The sequence below is a fragment of the Meles meles genome, chromosome 16, assembly GCF_922984935.1.
Source record: "Meles meles chromosome 16, mMelMel3.1 paternal haplotype, whole genome shotgun sequence".
In the NCBI taxonomy this organism is placed as follows: Eukaryota; Metazoa; Chordata; class Mammalia; order Carnivora; family Mustelidae; genus Meles; species Meles meles.
The window spans coordinates 9,512,810-9,531,384 of NC_060081.1; positions in this window are offsets into that span (position 1 = coordinate 9,512,810).

Here is an 18,575-nt window from a genome sequence, read left to right on the forward strand (position 1 = left end):
AGCAGCTGGGTTCCCCCCCCCCCCCGTGCCTCCGCATAATTGCTGCCATGGCCCTCCTGGTCAACAATGCAAGTAAATTGACTTTGGGTCAAAATCTCATCATAACCCTCACACACGCTATCGAGGGCCTTCTCCGGACTCCACCAGACCGATGGATGACAAATGCCCGAATGAATGGGTATCAGGCCCTTCTCCTCAATGAACCAAGAGTGACCTTCCAGCCCCCGGTGGTGCTAAATCCAGCCACGCTCCTGCCAGAAGAGCTGGCTGACCACCCACATGACTGTGGGGAGGTCCTAACCCAAGATGCAGGAATAAGGCTGGATCTCAGAGACATTCCCCTCCCGGATGCTGAGATAACTCTCTTCACAGATGGGAATAGCTACATGGTCAATGAAAAGAGGTATGTGGGGGCTGCAGTAGTTTCTCCTGAGCAGAAACTCTGGACAGCAGCCCTGCCACATGGAACTTCAGCACAAAAAGCGGAACTGATTGCCCTCACTAAGGCACTGCAGATGGCCAAAGGTAAAACCGCCAACATCTATATGGACAGCAGGTACGCCTTTGCTACTCTCTATATACATGGGGCTATTTATAAAGAAAGGGGCCTATTAACAGCAGAAGGAAAAGGAATTAAAAACAGAGCAGAAATATTGGCTCTCTTCCAGGCTATTTGGGACCCAAAAGAGGTGGCCATTATGCATTTCTTGGAACACCAAAAGGGGACTGATCTGATTTCAAAAGGAAACCAATTAGGAGATCAAGCCTCAAAGCAAGCAGTCCGAGAAACAGTGCAAGAACTGGTTGTGCTCCCGGTTCCTGCCCTACCAGAAAAACCGAACTATTCAGAAGAAGATTTAAAGTATTTACAGAAATGGGTTAAATTGGACTATGAAGGGGACTGGGCTAAGACTGAAGCAGGAAAAATAATTCTTCCTCGAACACTAGGCAAAAAGTTAGTAGACCAGATACATCAGGGTACTCATTTGGGGATATGCAAACTCAAGGAGCTTATAGGCAAGCAGTTCCAGGTTTCTAAATTAGGGCATATGGTTCAAGATGTAGTTGATAGATGTGCTCAATGCCAGGCAGTTAATGTGGGAAGAGCTAAAATGGGAAGAGGGAAAGAGAAAGAAGTAAGGAACCAGAAATTTATTGGGAAATAGATTTTACAAAAATGGAACCTGGAGGGGTGCCTGGGTGGCCCAGGGGGTTAAAGCCTCTGCCTTCTGCTCAGGTCATGATCCCAGGATCCTGGGATCGAGCACCACATCAGGTTTTCTGCTCTATGGGGAACCTGCTTCCTCCTCTCTCTCTATGCCTGTCTCTTTGCCTACTTGTGATCTCTGTCTGTCAAATAAATAAATAAAATCTTTTAAAAAATTTTAAAAAAGAAATGAAACTTGGAAAATATGGGAACAAGTACATGTTAGTTTTTGTAGATACCTTTTCGGGTTGTGTAGAGGCTTTTCCCACCAAACATGAGATGGCAGGAGTGGTAGCCAAAAAGCTATGAGAAGAAATAATTCCTAGGTTTGGTTTACCTCTCAGGATCGGGTCAGACAATGGCCCTGCATTTGTGAGTTCAGTCTCCCAGGCATTGGCCAAGGCCGTGGGCACTAATTGGAAACTACGTTGTGCCTACCGACTCCAGAGTTCTGGGCAAGTAGAGAGAATGTACCAAACTCTTAAAGAGACCTTGAAAAAACTAATTCTGAAGACTGGCGGTGGATGCGTGGATCTCCTTCTTTTGCCCTCCTCAGGGGACAAAGTACACCCTATTTAAGCAAGGTGACCCCATTTAAAATAATGTTTGGGAGACCCCCCCCATCCTCGACTACAAGAGGTTGCCCTAGCAGAAATTACTGTTCAATCTGTACTCCAGTCACTGCAGGCATTGCAGTCTGTCTTTAAAAAAACCCACTCAGGGATCCGGACTGCCCACACTGGGACAGAGACGGAGGTGGAACCACATCCTTACCAACACGGGGACTTGGTTTCGGGGACTTGGTTTGGATGTATCTCTATCAAGTGGGAAACTTGGAGCCTCACTGGAAGGGACAATTTACTGTTATCTTGACCACCCCTATGGCAATCAAAGTAGAAGGCATTAGGGCCTGGATTCATGTGGGTCACTTCAAATGAGCTGAGGATGAGGACGCCCCCCACAGATGGAAGATGCAGCGGAAAGACCCTGCTGACCATGGACTAAAGCTAAGACTAAAAAAACTGTGAGTTTATTGTTGCTCCTATTGTTACCTCTTTATATAAAGTATAGGTGGGAAATTAGATGAACGGAATTAGGAAAAAATGGAAAAAATACAAAGTGTTGAATGGCTAACTCATCAGTCGACTGTGCACTACTGTTACTTTTTGGCCCCAGTATTACATGCTCAATATAACCCCCTTACAAAGGGAGAACATAGAACTGTCTGAAAAGTCAAGGATTTGATTAATTTCCAAAGAAAAGGGGGGAATTTAGGGGCCTGATTAGCCAGAGGAACTGTAAACCCCAGATATAGGAGCGGGCCAGGCCAGCTAGATGGAGACTTCCAATCAGTGGGGCATGCATATATTTACTGAGGTGAGTTTCAATCTCATTGCCCATCTGTGTGTGGGCCTGGCTCAACCACCTGTATAACGGCTGGCCTCTGAGACTGGGGTGGGGGTGTAGCAGGATGAGTTAGAGTAGCCGTTAGAGTAGCCATTGGGAGCCGTTAGGATAGTGGTAGGAGCGATATTGTCAGGGTCGTCGAGAGTGACAGTGGCCTCTTCATCATCGGGAGTGTCAGGAGCGGCATTGCTGGGAGCCTCACCACCCCACGTAGCGGCGCTGCCTCGAGCGGCTTTGCCACCCCGAGCAGCAGCGCTGTCACGAGTCCCGGGAGTGGCCTCATCCAGAGTAGACTTGTTTGGGGAGCGGCCTCATCCAGAGCGGCCTCGTCCGGGGAGAATCCTTGTCCAGAGTGACCTCATCCAGAGGAGTAGCCCCGTCTGGAGTGGCCTCATTGGCAGTGGCCTCATCATGAGCAGCCTCGTCTAGAGTGGCCTCATCAGGAGCGGCCTCATCCCAGGGAGCAGTATGTGGTACAGTGAAGGTGAGGCAAGGAGCCTCCAGGAGGGACCCAAGGCAAGGAGGCGGTGGCCCCCAGCAAGGCTCGGGCACCTACCGGTCAGTTTGATTTCTGATGCATGGCGCGAAATAAAGCTTTGCTTGATTTTCGCTTTGTTTCAGTCTCATTCCTTTGATCACGGACCCTAACAGTGGCCTCAAGAGTCCATGGAGGTTTTCCCATGCTGTGGCTTGGGAGATGCTTCAAACAGCAAGGTGTACTTCTGCGGGACAGGGGGAGTTAGTTTATATGGCTCCAGGGTCCCGCATATGGAAATATTGGATAGCAGAGCTCTCCGCATGGATGCCTGGAAAGCACACCTCCCATTCGCATTCCAGCTGAGGAACATGGCAGGTCAATCTGCTGGTTCTGGGGCGAAGTTCCAAGGGGACTAAGTTGACAAAGGTTCTCAGACTGAAGGGTCAAAATGCTGGTTCATTTCCGGGGAGACCTAAGGATGTGGATGTGACACAGGGACCATGCAGGATTCTCCTACCCTGAGTGTTGGACCCAACTCCCAAGTGAAGGTTTCCATCTGGGAACAGGAGGGCTTCTGCTGTGTGGCTCAGGGACCACATGTTTTACCATAGGTTGGTATTCCAGTAGAGGGCTCTGGGGACAGATGCATGAAAATCTAAGCTAGAGTTCCAATGAGGTCCTAGGGCCTGTCAGTTACAATCCTCTGACTCAGGATTTTTTTCCAAGGATGGCCGTGGAATGCATGGCTGGCACCATAGGCCATGGATGTGTCGCCCTCCCTTGGGATTTGGCTCAGCTCCCAAAAGTTTGGGGTCATTCTGAGGGAAGAGAGGAGTCTTATTTTCTGCCTCAGTTGTCCCTCCAAAAGAGGGATTCCAGAGCAGAGCTCTGGGTAAGGGCGACTGGAAAACCCGACCTCTGGTTAAGATTTGGGCCTAAGGGCATGGCAAGCCCCATATGCCGGCTCTTGGTCCAGCCACTGAGAATCCTTATTTGAAAACAGGGCTCACACTGAGGGTCCCAATGCGTGTTTGTGCCCAAGGTGTCCCTCAAGCAGGGGCGTGTCCTCATGGGCCATGCAGGTTACTTTTATCCTGAAGGTTTCAGTTTTCTCTGTATATAGTAATCCCATTGGCCACCTGTGTGTAGCCAGGCTCAACCACATGGCCTTTACTCTATAAAATTTAGTCTGAGAGTCAGGGAGGGGTCGCCTCTATGCAACAGATGGTCCTGACTGGTCCGTTTGATTCTCGATGCTTGGCGTGAAATAAAACTTTATTTGACCTTCACTTTGTATCATTCTGGATCCTTTGATCATGGACCCTAACAATATTCGAACCAGGTCTCTAGGAGAAACGCCTGGAAACCAAAGCTAGGGTTCAGATTAGGGCCTAGAGACCTGTATGGTTCAATTTTCTTTCTTTGAGGACATCGGTCTGCATGTCTGAGTCGAGGTAGTTGCTCCACTTGTGTCAGAATGCCCGTTTGTGCAGGGCAACCTACACTATTGGGATGGTTTGGGGGCCTTCGAGGTTTCTCCTAATCTGAACGGTTGTGGCCAATGGAATTAGCACAGTTTCCTTGAGAGGGCAGGCACAGTCCTGCAGTGTGGCACCAGAGACCCCAACCTGGAAGCTGTGTGGGACAGGGCTGTGGGGAAAGAAATCTGAAAACACAAACTTGACTTAGATTTGGCACCAAGGGTATGGAAGGCCCGACCTACAGACCGTGAGATGAGATCCTTGGGATATGAACGAAGGGTGAGTGTGAGGCGGTGGCTCAGCCTTTTGTCTCTGGATTTTGTGTCAAGGATGGCTGTGGAACGGAGGGGCTGCCTAATGGGCCATGGACAAGTCCCCCTCTCTGGGGATTTCCCCTAGCTCCCAAGAGTTTGGGGTCATTCTGTGGGAAGGGAGGATTCCTGTTTTCTGCCTCAGTTGTCACTCCAAAAGAGGGATTCCAGAGCAAAGCCTTGGGTATGGCGACTGGAAAACCTGAACTCTGGTTAGGATTGAGGGCCTAGGGCCATGGCAAGCCCTTATACGGGCTTTTGGTCCAGCCACTGAGAGGCCTTACTTGAACATGGAGCTCACACTGAGGGTCCCAATGCGTGTTTGTGCCCAAGGCGTCCCTCAAGCTTGGGGTGGCCTCATGGGATAAGCACGTTTCTCAAGCCCTCATGGTTTGACACCATGCCAACCAGCAAGGATTCCTGCCATAGTGAAGGAGGAGTTCTGATTTGTGCATCAGGTTCCCCTCTGTGCAGGGATTGGAGATAAGATCTAGGTTCCAATGCCTGAAAACCCATGTTGGGAACAGATGCCGGCCTAAGGCCTTGGCTGGTCTGGTGTTCTGGGTGTGTGGCCAGCTGTCTGGGTGTCTGTCAGGAGGTCTGGGCTCAGGCTGTGACAGGGCATTAGTGGTCAGGGCAGCCTAAGAAATTGGGGTGCTTTCAAGAGTTGCACATTTTGATCCTCATTTGAGGTTTCTGGGCAGCCCCATAGGAAAACCTTTTTCTTCTGGTGGGCAGGCAGAGTGATGCCGTGTGGCTCCGGAATTCCGAATCTGTAGGGCTTGTGAGCAAGGAGTGTGAGGATGGATGTCTTAAAAAACAATCTAGAATTAGGTTTTGGACCGTGGGCATGGCAGACCCACTCTGCAGAGGTTGAATTGAGATCCCCTGCATCTGAAGTCAGGGTGAGGATCAGACGTTGCCTCAGGCTGGAGTTTGTGACCATGATGGCCCCTATATGAAGGGATGAGCCTCATGAATCCATGTAGGTTTTCCGACTCAGGGGATTATGAGCAGATCCAAGCTGCAAGGTTTCCTTCTGCAGGACAGTCGAGTCCTGTTCGATGGCTCCAGGATGGCCCATATGGAATGACTTGAAAGCAGACTCTAAGGTGGAGGCCTGGACACCCCACCTCGTATTCCCATTGGCTCAGAGCAACAAGCAGGCTCGATTTGCTGGCTGTCGTGCGAGCTACCTGGTGGGCTGTTTGAAATGGACTCTTCTTGGGATGGGTCATCATGTGGGTCTGTGTCCATGGAGACCTTGGAATGTGGCGGTGTCTCAGGGGCTCTGCAGGTTTCTCCTACAAACACAGTTTGACACACCTTCAAAGAGCAATCTTCCTATGTGGAGATGCGAGGTGTTCTTTTTGCTGCCTCTGGAAACCCCCATATGCTGGTATTCAAAACCGGGCCTCTGAGGAGAGATGCCTGGAAACAAAAGCTACAGTTCAGATTGGGGCCTTGGTGGCTGTGCGGTTCAATCTTCTGTCTCTGGGGACATCTTTCTTTGTGTCTGAGTGTAGGTAGTTTGCTCAGATTGTGTCAGAATTGTTTGTCCAGGGCGGCCTACAAGATTGGGATGGCCTCAGCGGCGTTGGAGGTTTCTCCTAATCTGTAGGTTTGTGGCCAAAGTAATGGGCAAAATTCGATTAGAAGGCAGTCACAGTTCTGCGGTGTGGGTCCAGGGACCCCAACCTGGAGGGTTTGTGGGCCAGGGCTGTGAGGAGAGAAGTCTGAAAACACAAACTCGGCTAAGGTTTGGGACAGAGGGCATGGCCGGCCCCATCAAAAGACTGTGAGGGGAACTCCTCGAGATATGAAATAAGGGCGAGCGGGAGGCGGTCGCTCAGGCTTTTGTCTCTGGATTTTGTGTCAAGGATGGCCATGGAATGTAGGGGTGGCCTCAAGGGCCATGGACGAGTCCCCCCCTCTGGGATTTGGACCGGCTCCCAAGAGTTTGGGGTCATTCTGTGGGAAGGGCGGGGTCCTGTTTTCTGCCTCAGGTGTCCCTCCAAAATAGGGATTCCAGAGCAAAGCCATGGGTATAGGCGACTGGAAAACCCGAACTCTGATTAGGATTGCGGGCCTCAGGGCATGGCAAGCCCTTATGCGGGCTCTTGGTCCATCCCCTGAGAGGGGTCATTGGAATACCGGGCTCATACTAAGGGTCACAATGCGTGTTTGTGCCCAAGGCAGCCCTCTATCTTGGCCGTGGCCTCATGAGCCATGCAGGTTTCTCCTACCCAGTAGGTTTGACACCATGCCAACAGGAAGGTTTCCTGGCATGGTGAAGAAGGTGCTCTGATTTGTGCATCAGTTTCCCCTCTGTGGAGGGATCGGAGATCAGATCTAGGGTCAGATACCTGAAAACCCAGGTTGAGAAGAGATGACGGCCTAAGGCCATGGCAATTCCAATGTGCTCAGTGTTTGTCCAGCTTTCTAGGAGTCAGTCAGGAAGTCTGGGCTCAGGCTATGTCAGACAGAGCATTAGAGCCCAGGGCAGACTATGAAATTGGGGTGCGGTCAAGGGCCGTGCAGGTGGATGCTCTTTTGGGGTTTCTGGGCATCCCCTTAGGGCAACATTTTTCTTCTGGTAGGCAAGCAGAGTGCTGCCTGGTGGCTCTGGTATTCCCAATCTGGAGGGATTGTGGGTCATGAGTGTGAGGACAGAAGTCTAAAAACACAAGCTAGGGTTATGTTTAGGGCCGAGGGCATGGCAGGCCCACTCGACAGAGGCTGAATCCAGGTCTCCTGCATCTGAAATGAGGACGAGTATCAGACGTTGGCTCAGGCTGGAGTTTGTGTCCATGATGGCCCCTTCATGAAGGGGAAGCCTCAAGAGGCCATGGAGGTTTTCCCTCGCTGGGGGTTGTAAGCTACTGCAAAATGCAAGGATTCCTTCTGCGGGACGGTCGAGTCCTCTTGGATTTCTCCAGTCCTCCCCATTCGGAAAGACTTGAGAGCAGGGTTCTAAGGATGGATGCCTGGACACACACCTAACATTCCCTTTGGCTCTGAGTGACAAGGTAGGTTTGATCTGCTGGCTCAGGGGCGAACTACCCAGGGGACTGAGTTGAAATGGACTCTCATGCTGATGGGTCATAATGTTGGTTCATGTCCATGGAGACCTTGGAATGTGGTGGTGGCTCAGGGGCCCTGCAGGATTCTCCTAACCAGAGGATTGGACACAGCTCCAAATAGTAAGATTCCCATGTGGAGATGAGAGGTGTACTGTTTTGCTCAGGAAACCCCCTATGCTGGTATTTAAAACCAGGCCTCTGGTGAGAGATGCCTGAAGACCAAAGCTAGGGTTCATATTAGGGTCTAGGGGCCTGTCCACTTCAATCTTCTGTCTCTGAGGATATTTGTCTGAGTGTCTGAGTGGAGGTAGTTGCTCAGCTCATGTCAGAATGCCTCTTTTTGTCCAGGGCATCCTACACTACTGGGATGGCCTTGGGGGCTTTAGAGATTTCTCCTAATTTGTAGGGTTGTGGCTAATGGAATGGACACAGTTTCCATGGAGAGGGCAGGCATAGTCCTGTGGTCTGGCTCAAGAGGCCCCAGCCTCGAGGGTGTGTGAGCCAGGCCTGTGGGGCCAGAAGTCTGAAAACACAAACTCTGCTTAGGTTTGGGGCTGAGGGTATGGCAGACCGGATCTACATACCTGAGGGGATCTCCTTGGGCTATGAACAAAAGGCAATTGTGAGGCAGTTGCTAAGACTTTTGTCCGTGGATTTTGTGTCAAGGATGGCAGTGGAATGGAGGGATGCCCTCATGGGCCATGGACGAGTCTCCATCTCTGGGGATTTGGCTTGCCTCCCAAGAGTTTGGGGACATTCAGTGGAAAGGGTGGATTTCTGTTTTCTTCCTTCGGTGTCCCTCCCAAAGAGGGATTCCCGAGAAGAGCCCTGGGGACGGGCGACTGGAAAACCCGAACTCTGCTTAGGACTGGGGGCCTAGGGGCATAGCAAGCCCCAAATGCGGGCTCTTGTTCAAGCCACTGAGAGGCCTTACTTGAACACGGGGCTCACGCTGAGGGTCTCAGTGTGTGTTTGTGCCCAGGTAGTCCTCAAGCATGGGCGTGGCATCATGGGTCATGCAGGTTTCTCCTACCCTGAAGGTTTGACACCATGCCAATAGCAAGGTTTCCTGCCAGGCGCAAGGAGGAGTTCTGATTTGTGCATCAGGTTCTCCCCTGTGCAGGGATTGGAGATAAGGTCTAGGTTCAGATGCCTGAAAACCCAGGTTGGGAAGAGAGGACAACCTAAGGCAATGGTGGGTCCGATGTTCTGGGTGTGCAGCCAGCTGTCTGGATGTCTGTCAGGAGGTCTCAGCTTAGGCTGTGTCAGACAGATCATTAGTGCCCTAGGCAGCCTATGAAATTGGGGTGTAGTCAAGGGCTGTGCAAGTTGATTTTCCTTTGGGGTTTTGGCACAGCACCATAGTGCAAAGTTTTTCGTCTGGTGGGCAGGCAGAGCGCTGCATTGTGGCCCCGGAATTGCCAATATGGAGGGCTTTTGGGACAAGAGTGAGGACAGAAGTATGAAAACACAAGTGAGGGTTAGCTTTCAGACCAAGGGCAAGGTAGGCCCACTTTGCAGAGCATGAATCAAGATCTCCTGCATCTGAAGTCAGGGTGAGTATCAGATGCTGGCTCAGGCTGGAGTTTGTGTCCATGATGGTCCCTTCATGGGGTGGGAGGTTCATGCGGCCATGGAGGTTTTCCCACGCTGTGGGTTGTGAGCTTCTCCAAACGGCAAGGTTTCCTTCTACGGGACAGTCAAGTCGTGTTGGGTGGATCCAGGACGCCCCATGCGGAAAGACTCAAGAACAGGGTTCTAAGGATGGATACCTGGACACCCCACCTCGCATTCACATTGGTTCCCAGTGAAAAGGTTGGTTTGACCTGCTGGCTCTGGGGCGAGCTACGCAGGGGGCTGTGTTGAAATGGACTCTCCTGACAATGGGTCATGATGTGGTTTTGTGTCCTTGGAGAACTTGGAATGTGGCGGTGCTCAGGGGCCATGCAGGATTCTCCTACTAGTAGGGTTGGACACAGATCCAAAAGCAAGCTCCCAAGGGGAGACGAGAGCTGTTCGGTTTGTTGCCTCAGGAAACCCCAATATGCTGTTATTTGAAATGAGGCCTCTGAGGAGAGATGCCTGGAAACCAAAGCTCGGGTTGAGTTTAGGGCCTAGGGACCTGTCCGGTTCAATTGTCTGGGTCTGGAGACATCGGTTTGTGTGTCTGTGTAGAGGTATTTGCTCAGTTTGGGTTATAATGGCCCTGATAGTCCAGGGAGGACTACTCAATCAGGATGGCCTCGGGAGGCTTGGAGGCTTGGCGCACAGTTTTCTTGGAGAGGGCACACAGTTTCCTTGGAGAGGGCAGGCACAGTCCTGCAGTGTGGCTCCAGGGGCCCCAGCCTGGAGAGTGTGTGGGACTGTGCTTCAGGGACTGAAGTCTGAAAACACAAACTTGGCTTAGTTTTGGGGCACAGGGTATGGGAGAACTGAACTACAGATCGTGAGGGGAGCTACTCGGGATATGAAAGAAGGGTCAGTGTGAGGCTGTCACTCAGGCTTTTGACTCTGTATTTAGGGTCAAGGAAGGCCCTGGAATGGAGGGGTGGCCTCATGGGCCATGGGCGAGTCTCATCTCTGGGGATTTGTCCTGGCTCCCAAGAGTTTGGGAACATTCAGTGGAAAGAGTGGATTTCTGTTTTCTTCCTTCTGGGTCCCTCCCAAAGAGGGATTCCAGAGCAGAGCCCTGTTGACGGGCAACTGGAAAACCCGAACTCTGCTTAGGACTGGGGGCCTAGGGGCATGGCAAGCCCCATTTGCGGGCTCTTGGTCAAGCCACTGAGAGTCCTTACTTGAACACGGGGCTCATGCTGTGCGTCACAATGTGTGTTTGTGCCCAAGGTGGCCCTCAAGCATGGGCGTGGCCTCATGGGCCATGCTGGTTTCTCCTAACCTGAAGCTTGGACACCATGCCAACAGGAAGGTTTCTTGCCAGGCCCAAGGAGGAATTCCAATTTGTGCATCAGGTTTTCCCCTGTGCAGGGATTGGAGATAGAGTCTAGGTTCTGATGGCTGGTAACCCAGGTTGGGATGAGATGATGGCCTCAGGCCATGGCGGGTTCGATTGGCTGGGTGTGCGGTCAGCTGTCTGGGTGTCTGTCTGGAGGTCTGGGCTCAGGCTGTGTCAGACAGAGCATGAGTGCCAAGGGCAGCCTATGAAATGGGGGTGCAGTTGAGTGCCTTGCAGGTTGATCCTCCTTTGGGGTTTCTGGGCAGTCCCAAGGGCAACATATTTCTTCTCGTGTGCAGGCAGAGTGCTGCATTGAGGCTCCAGAATTCCCAATCTGGAGGGTTTGTGTGACAGGAGTGTGAGGACTGAAGTCTGAAAACACAAGCTAGGGTTCGATTCACACCGAGGGCAAGGCAGGCCCACTCTGCAGAGCCTGAATTGAGATCTCCTGCATCTGAAGTCAGGGCGATTATCAGATGTTGGCTCAGGAGGGAGTTTGTCCATGATATCCCCTTAATGGGGGGGGTGTTCATGTGGCCATGGAGGTTTTCCCACGCTGTGAGTTGTGAGTTGCTCCAAACCGCAAGGTTTCCTTCTGCAGGACAGTTGAGTCCTGTTGGATGGCTCCAGGATGACCCATACGGAAAGACTCTAGAGCAGGGTTCTAAGGATGGATGCCTGGACACCCCACCTCGCACTCACATTGGCTCCCAGCAACAAAGTTGGTTGGACCTGCTGGCTCTGGGGCGAGCTACACAGGGGGCTGAGTTGAAATGGACTCTCCTGAGGATGGGTCATAATATGGATTCGTATCCTTGGAGTCCTTGGAATGTGTCGGTGGCTCAGGGGCCGTGCAGGATTCTCCTACAAGTAGGGTGGGACACAGATCCAAAGAGCAAGTTTCCCAAGGGGAGACAAGAGATGTTCTCTTTGGTGCCTCAGGAAACCCCAATATGCTGATATTCGAAACCAGGATTATGAGGAGAGATGTCTGGAAACCAAACCTCGGGTTCAATTTAGGGCCTAGGGGCCTGTCCGGTTCAATCGTCTGGGTCTGGAGACATCAGTCTGCATATCTAAGTGTAGGAAGTTGCTCAGCTTCGGTTAGAATGGCCCTGTTTGTCCAGGGCGCTGTACTCGATCAGGATGACCTAGGGGGCCTTGGAGGTTTCTCCCAATCTGTAGTGCTGTGGCCCATGGAATGGGCACAGTTTCCTTGGAGAGGGCAGGCACAATCCTGCGGTGTGGCTCCAGGGGCCCCAGCCTAGAGGGTGTATGGGCCAGGGCTGTGGGGACAGAAATCTGAAAACACAAACTCGGCTTAGGTTTGGGGCCCAGGGTATGGCAGGCCCCAAATACAGATCGTGAGAGATCTCCTCAGGATATGAAAGAAGGGCCAGTGTGAGGCAGTCGATCAGGCTTTTGTCTCTGGATTTTGTTTCAAGAATGGCCGTGGAATGGAGGGCTGGCCTCATGGGCCATGGACGAGTCTCTGTCACTGGGGATTTGGTATGGCTCCCAAGAGTTTGGGGACATTATGTGGGAAGATAGGAGTCCTGATTTCACCTCCAGTGGCCCTCCCAAAGAGGGATTCCAGAGCAGAGACCTGGGCATGGGCGACTGGAAAACCCGACTGCTGCTTAGGACTGGGAGACTAGGGACATGACAAGCCCCATATATGAACTCTTTGTCCCGTCACTGAGAAGACTTACTTGAACATTGGGCTTACTCTGTGGGTCACAATGAGTGTTTGTTCCCAACGCGGCCCTCATACATGGGCGTGGCCTCAAGGGTCATGCAGGTTTCCCCTACCCTGAATTTTGACAGCATGCCAACAGCAAGGTTTACTGCCAGGCGAAAGGAGGAGTTCTGATTTGTGCATTAGGTTCCCCCTGTGCAGGGACTGGAGATAAAGTCTAGGTTCTGAACCTGGAAACCCAGGTTGCGAAGAGATGACAGCCTAAGACCATGGCGTGTCCGATGGGCTGGATGTGGGGCCAGCTGTCTGGGTGTGTCTCTGGGGTTCTGTGTGCAGGCTGTGTCAGACAGAGCACTAGTGTTCAGGGCAGCCTATATAATTAGGGTGCAGTCGAGTCGTGTGCATGTTGATACTCATTTAGGGTTTCTGGGCATCCCCATACAGAAAAGTTTAACTTCTGGTGGGCAGGCAGAGTGATGCATTGTGGAGGTTTTCCCATTCTGGCGGTTGTGAGATGCTCCAAACCGTAAGGATTCCATCTGCGGGAGAGTAGAGTCTTGTTGGATGGCTCTAGTGTGCCCCATATGGAAAGACTCGAGTGCAGGGTTCTAACGATTGATGCCTGGGCACCCCACCTCCCAAGTTTCCCATGTGGAGATGATTGATGTTCTGATTTTTGCCTCAGGAAACCCCCATATGATGGTATTTGATACCAGGCCTCTGAGGGGAGGGCCATGAGCGGAGCTCCTCGGGATATGAATGAAGGGTGAGTGTGAGGCGGTTGCTCAGGCTTTTGTCTCTGGATTTTGTGTCAAGGATATCCATGGAATATAGGGATGGCTTAAAGGGCCCTGGATGAATCTCCCACTCTGGGGATTTGGCTAGGCTCCCCAGAGTTTGGGATCATTCTGTGGGAAGGGAGGAGTCCTGTTTTGTGCCTCAGGTGTCCCTTCAAAAGAGCGATTAAAGAGCAGAGCCCTGGGTATGAGCCACTGGAAAACCCGAAATCTGGTTGGGATTGGGGGCCTAGGGGCATCTCCGGCCCCATATGAAGGCACTTGGTCCAGTCACTGAGAGGCTTTACTTGAGCACGGGGCTCACGCTGAGTGTCACAATGCGTGTTTGTGCCCAAGGCGGCCCTCAAGCGTGGGAGTGGCCTCATGGGCCATGCTGGTTTCTCCTACCTTGAAGTTTGAACACTGTTGGGGTCCATTCTCAAAGGAATGAGACTGAGACAAAGTGAAAGTTATACAAAGCCTTATTCTATGCCAAGCATTAGAAGTTAGACTGACCGGCCAGGAGAATGAGACTGAGACAAAGTGAAAGTTATGTGAAGCTTATTTTATGTCAAGCATTAGAAGTCAGACTGACTGGCCAGGGCAGCCTCCGAAGAGAGCGACCCAGTCCTGATCTCACAGGCTGGTTTTATGGGGTATAACAGCAGACACAAGTTACATGGCTTCTATTGTTAAGGCGTTCACTCCCGGAATCGACTCCCGGAATCGACACCTGGAACCAACACCAGGAACTACTAGGGTGTTTGTTCCCAGAATGAAGTCTTTAGATGTAAAGAACAATATGGCTACCCAGGTAATATGGAGTTACTCTGGCTAAGCAGGCCCTAATAGTTAAACAGGTTTTAACATTAAATCGGCCCTAACATTCTACCCCCCCTTTTTTTTGAAGATTAGTCAATTCCTTGACTTTTCAGTCAGTGTCATGTTCTCTTGTTGTATATTGAGTTTGTAGGACTAACATTTTTATTGCAACAATTCTTTTCTGTACAAATGACATTAGGGCATTTATAATGCAGCGGCCAAAAAGCAACATTAGTAATAGTAAAACCAGGGGGGCTGCAATTGCTGATAATAGGGAAGTCTTCCATGGGGACCAGCTGAACAAACTTTCAAACCATCCCTGGGAGATTTTGTGTTGTTGCTCATGTTCATCAAGTCTCCTTTTAATGACTGCCAGACTGTTTTTGATGACTCCAGTGTGGTTCTCCCAGAAACAGCATTCTTCTCCCAGGGCTACACAGAGCCCCCCTTTTTCTAGTAATAGTATGTCAAGCCCTCTTCCATTTTGCAGTACTCTTCAGCTAATGAGCTCAAAGAATCAGTTTGTCTATATTTTTATGCATATAACGTAGGTCAGTATCTACTTGGGACCCAAGAGCCTCAAAATCTATTTCTTCTTTTATTAAATCTGCGGTCCCTACTGCTGTGGACCCTGCTGTACCTGCCACAACTAGTGCTGTGATTAGGATAGGAACCCCACGCTTTGTTTGTTCTGTCCTTGCAGTAAGATGTTGGAATCCCTCAGGTCCTCCATAATAATCTACCTGGGGAAGAATGTGGACGGTTATACAGAGTTCGTTCCAGGAAGAGTTTTGGAACAAAGCGAGATTAAGGCATGGCGTGAGTCCTGAACTGCAAGCAAACCAGGCTCCGGTGGGGGCCTTAAGGAAGTTAGTGAAGACAGTAGGGACTATCATGGCCTTACATAGGTCTCTATATGGGGAAGTTCATTTTCCTTTTTGTGTTGCAAGGCAAAGTCCCTTTCCTTTTATATCCCCTAAGATTAGTCTAGGTACCCTTCCTCACTCGCAAGAGTCATAAGAACTTTCATTTTTAATCTGTCCCTTCTGAGTTCCTACAGTAAGATTGGCCCCTATTCCAATATAATATGGGGGCTGAGGGTTTAAGCATAGCCAACAGTCCTGAGTAATATTAGGGTCTGAGGCGTTTAAAATGGTAAACATTGAATCTACCAGTGGGAGTAAAACTTTGGCAGCATTGTTGTCACTGTCAACACTTTCTTTTTTATTTTTCATGACAGTCTCTTGAGGTTGCAGTGGCGGGTGATCTGGTTGGCTTTGGTGGTTTGGGAGGATTTAAAACTGGGTTCGGCCCTATCAGCTGGGGTGGCTCCCTAGTTTTTGTGTTTTGGATGGTGAAGGCTGTACCTGGGTCTTTTCCCCATACATACAGACTTACACACCAAACTTAGACCCCAAGTTTTCCCTGCCTCCCAATTAATATTTTCCAATGACCCCGATTGCCATGACTTTACTGTAATCTGTATGGGGTTGCATTTTCTGATCTGGCAATTTTCCCGGTTGACTGGTGGTCTAACTCTGACAAGGTCAATATACATGTTGTAGTGTGTCCAGGGGGCTATTGTTTCACATCCCCAGGCTGCACAGTGGAATTCCCCTGCCCCTTGGTAATTAGGTTCCCCGTTAGCAGGACAGGCATAAAATTGGTAATTTTGCAAGTGAAACTCACTATGACTGGTCCCCACCTCCCTGAACTGGGTACTGGCCACCCATTCCAAAGGGGGCGCTACCCTCATGCAATTTTACATTTATTTCTGACATCAAATCACAGAGATGGATTGTGAAAACAGGCTGACCTGAGGTGTCATTGACCTTGAGTGTTGTTCCATCCACTGTCTTTCTGATTTTCCATTGGGTTGTTTTAGGCTGATGAGGTGTCCCTGGCTGCTGCCAAGTAGGAACAGGGTTAAAAGTGACCAAGTCATGAAACCCTTTTGAGTCTTAGTTTTAGTCCACAGTTGGTGGGGTCCATTGGCAGTGGTTCTCATTTTTGGGGGGTGTCCTTGCTTTTGGCTCATTTGACTTGTCACGCGTGAATCCAGGCCCTGATGCCTTCTACTTTTACTGCCGTGGGGGTGGTCAGGATGACCATGAATGGTCCCTTCTAGCGAGGCTCCAGGTTTTCCACACAGTGACGACGTATCCAAACCAAGTACCTGGGTTTGTAAGGGTGTGGCTTCAACTCTGTCTCCATCTCGGTGTAGGCAGCTCGGATCCCCGCATGGGCTCTTTTTAAGACAGACTGTAATGCCTGCAGTGACTGGAGTACAGACTGATCAGTCATTTCTGCTAGGGCAACCTCTTGTAGCCATGGACAGAGTGGAGGAGGTCGCCTGAACATTATTTTAAATGGGGTCACCTTGTTTAAGTAGGGTGAACATCGCGCCCTAAGGAGGGCAAAGGGAAGAAGATCCACCCATCCACTGCCAGTCTCCAGAATTAACTTTGTTAAGGTCTCTTTAATAATCCAGTTCATTCTCTCTACTTGTCCGGAGCTCTGGGGCCATTAGGCACAGTGTAGTTTCCAGTTAGTGCCTAGGGGCCTTGGCCAATGCCTGTGAGACTGAACTCACAAATGCAGGGCCGTTATCTGACCTGACCGTGAGAGGCAACCCAAACCTAGTAATTATTTCCTCCAGTAACTTTTGGCTACTATTCCTGCTATTTCATGTTTGGTGGAAAAAGCCTCTACCCAGCCTGAAAAGGTATCCAAAAAAACTAGCATGTACTTATGTCCATACTTTCCCTGTTTCATCTCTGTAAAATCTACTTCCCAATAAATTCCTGGTTCCCTTCCTCTTTCTCTCCTTTTTTTTTTTCTTCCCATCCTAGTTCCTCCTGCATTTACCACTTGACATTGAGTACATCTATTAGCCATATCCCGAGTCATACGCCCTAATTTAGAAACCTGGAACTGTTCATCCATGAACTCCTTAAGCTTGCATGTCCCTACATGTGTGCCCTGATGTATTTTGCTTACTGACTTTTTTTCCTAGTCTTTGAGGAAGAATTAACTCCCCTGCTCTAGTCTTAGTCCAATCCCCTTTATAGTATAATTTAGTCCATTTTTGTAAATGTTTTAAACCTTCCTCTGAATAATCTGGTTTTTCTGGTAGGGCTGGAGCCAGGAGTGTCACCAGTTCTTGAGCCATTTCCCTGGCTGCTTGCTTTGCTGTTCGATCTGCTAATGGGCTTCCTTTTGAACCAGATCAGTCCCCTTTTCATGTCCTGGGGAATGCATAACGGCCACCTCTTTTGGGTCCCAAATAGCCTGGAGGAGAGCCAATATTTCTGCTCTGTTTTTAATTCCTTTTCCTTCTGCTGTTAATAGGCCTCTTTCTTTATAAACAGCCCCAAGTATATGGAGAGTAGCAAAGGCGTACCTGCTATCCATATAGATGTTGGCAGTTTTACTTTGGCCATCTGCAGTGCCTTGTTGAGTGCAATCAGCTCCGCTTTTTGCGCCAATGTTCCAAGTGGGAGGGCTGCCATCTAGAGCTCCTGCTCAGGGGAAACCACCGCAGCCCTGCATACCTCTTTCCATACACCATGTAGCTACTCCCATCTGTGAACAGAGTCATCTCTGCATCTGGGAGGGGAGTGTCTCTGAGGTCAGACCTTATTCCTGTGATCTGGGTTAGGACCTCCCCACAATTGTGTGGGTGCTTAGCCAACTTTTCTGGCAGCAACATGGCTGGATTTAGCACCGCTGGGGGCCAGAAAATCACTTTCAGCTCGTTGAGGAGGAGGGCTTGATAGCCTGTCATCCACCTGTCTGGTGGGGTCTGGAGGAGGCCTTCTATAGCGTGAGTAGTGGTCAAGATGAGATTTTGACCTAAAGTTAATTTACTGCATCCTTCACCATGAGGGCCGTGGCAGCAATTATGCTGAGGCAAGGGGGAACCCAGCAGCTACTGGATCTAGTTTTTTTGCTAAGATAGGCTACTGGCCTTTGCTAAGGCCCCAGAGTCTGAGTCAAAACCCCTTTGGCCACCCATGCCTTTTCATCTACATACAAGTGGAAGGGCTTGATAACATCTGGGATGGCCAGTGCTGGGGCACTCAGTAAGGCTGTTTGTAATTTTCAAAATGCTCCTTCTGCCTCAGCTGTCCACTCTACCATAGTGAGTCCTCCCTTAATCAGTTCATAGAGGGGTCGGGCAATCTCTGGGAACTGCAGCATCCACAATCTGCAGTAGCCCACTGTTCCAAGAAATTCCCTCACATGTTGGGGCATGTTTCCTGGACATCCACAGTCTGCAGTAGCCCACTGTCCCAAGAAATTCCCTCACTTGTTGGGGCATGTTTCCTGGACTCAGAAAGTGAACGCATTCCCTC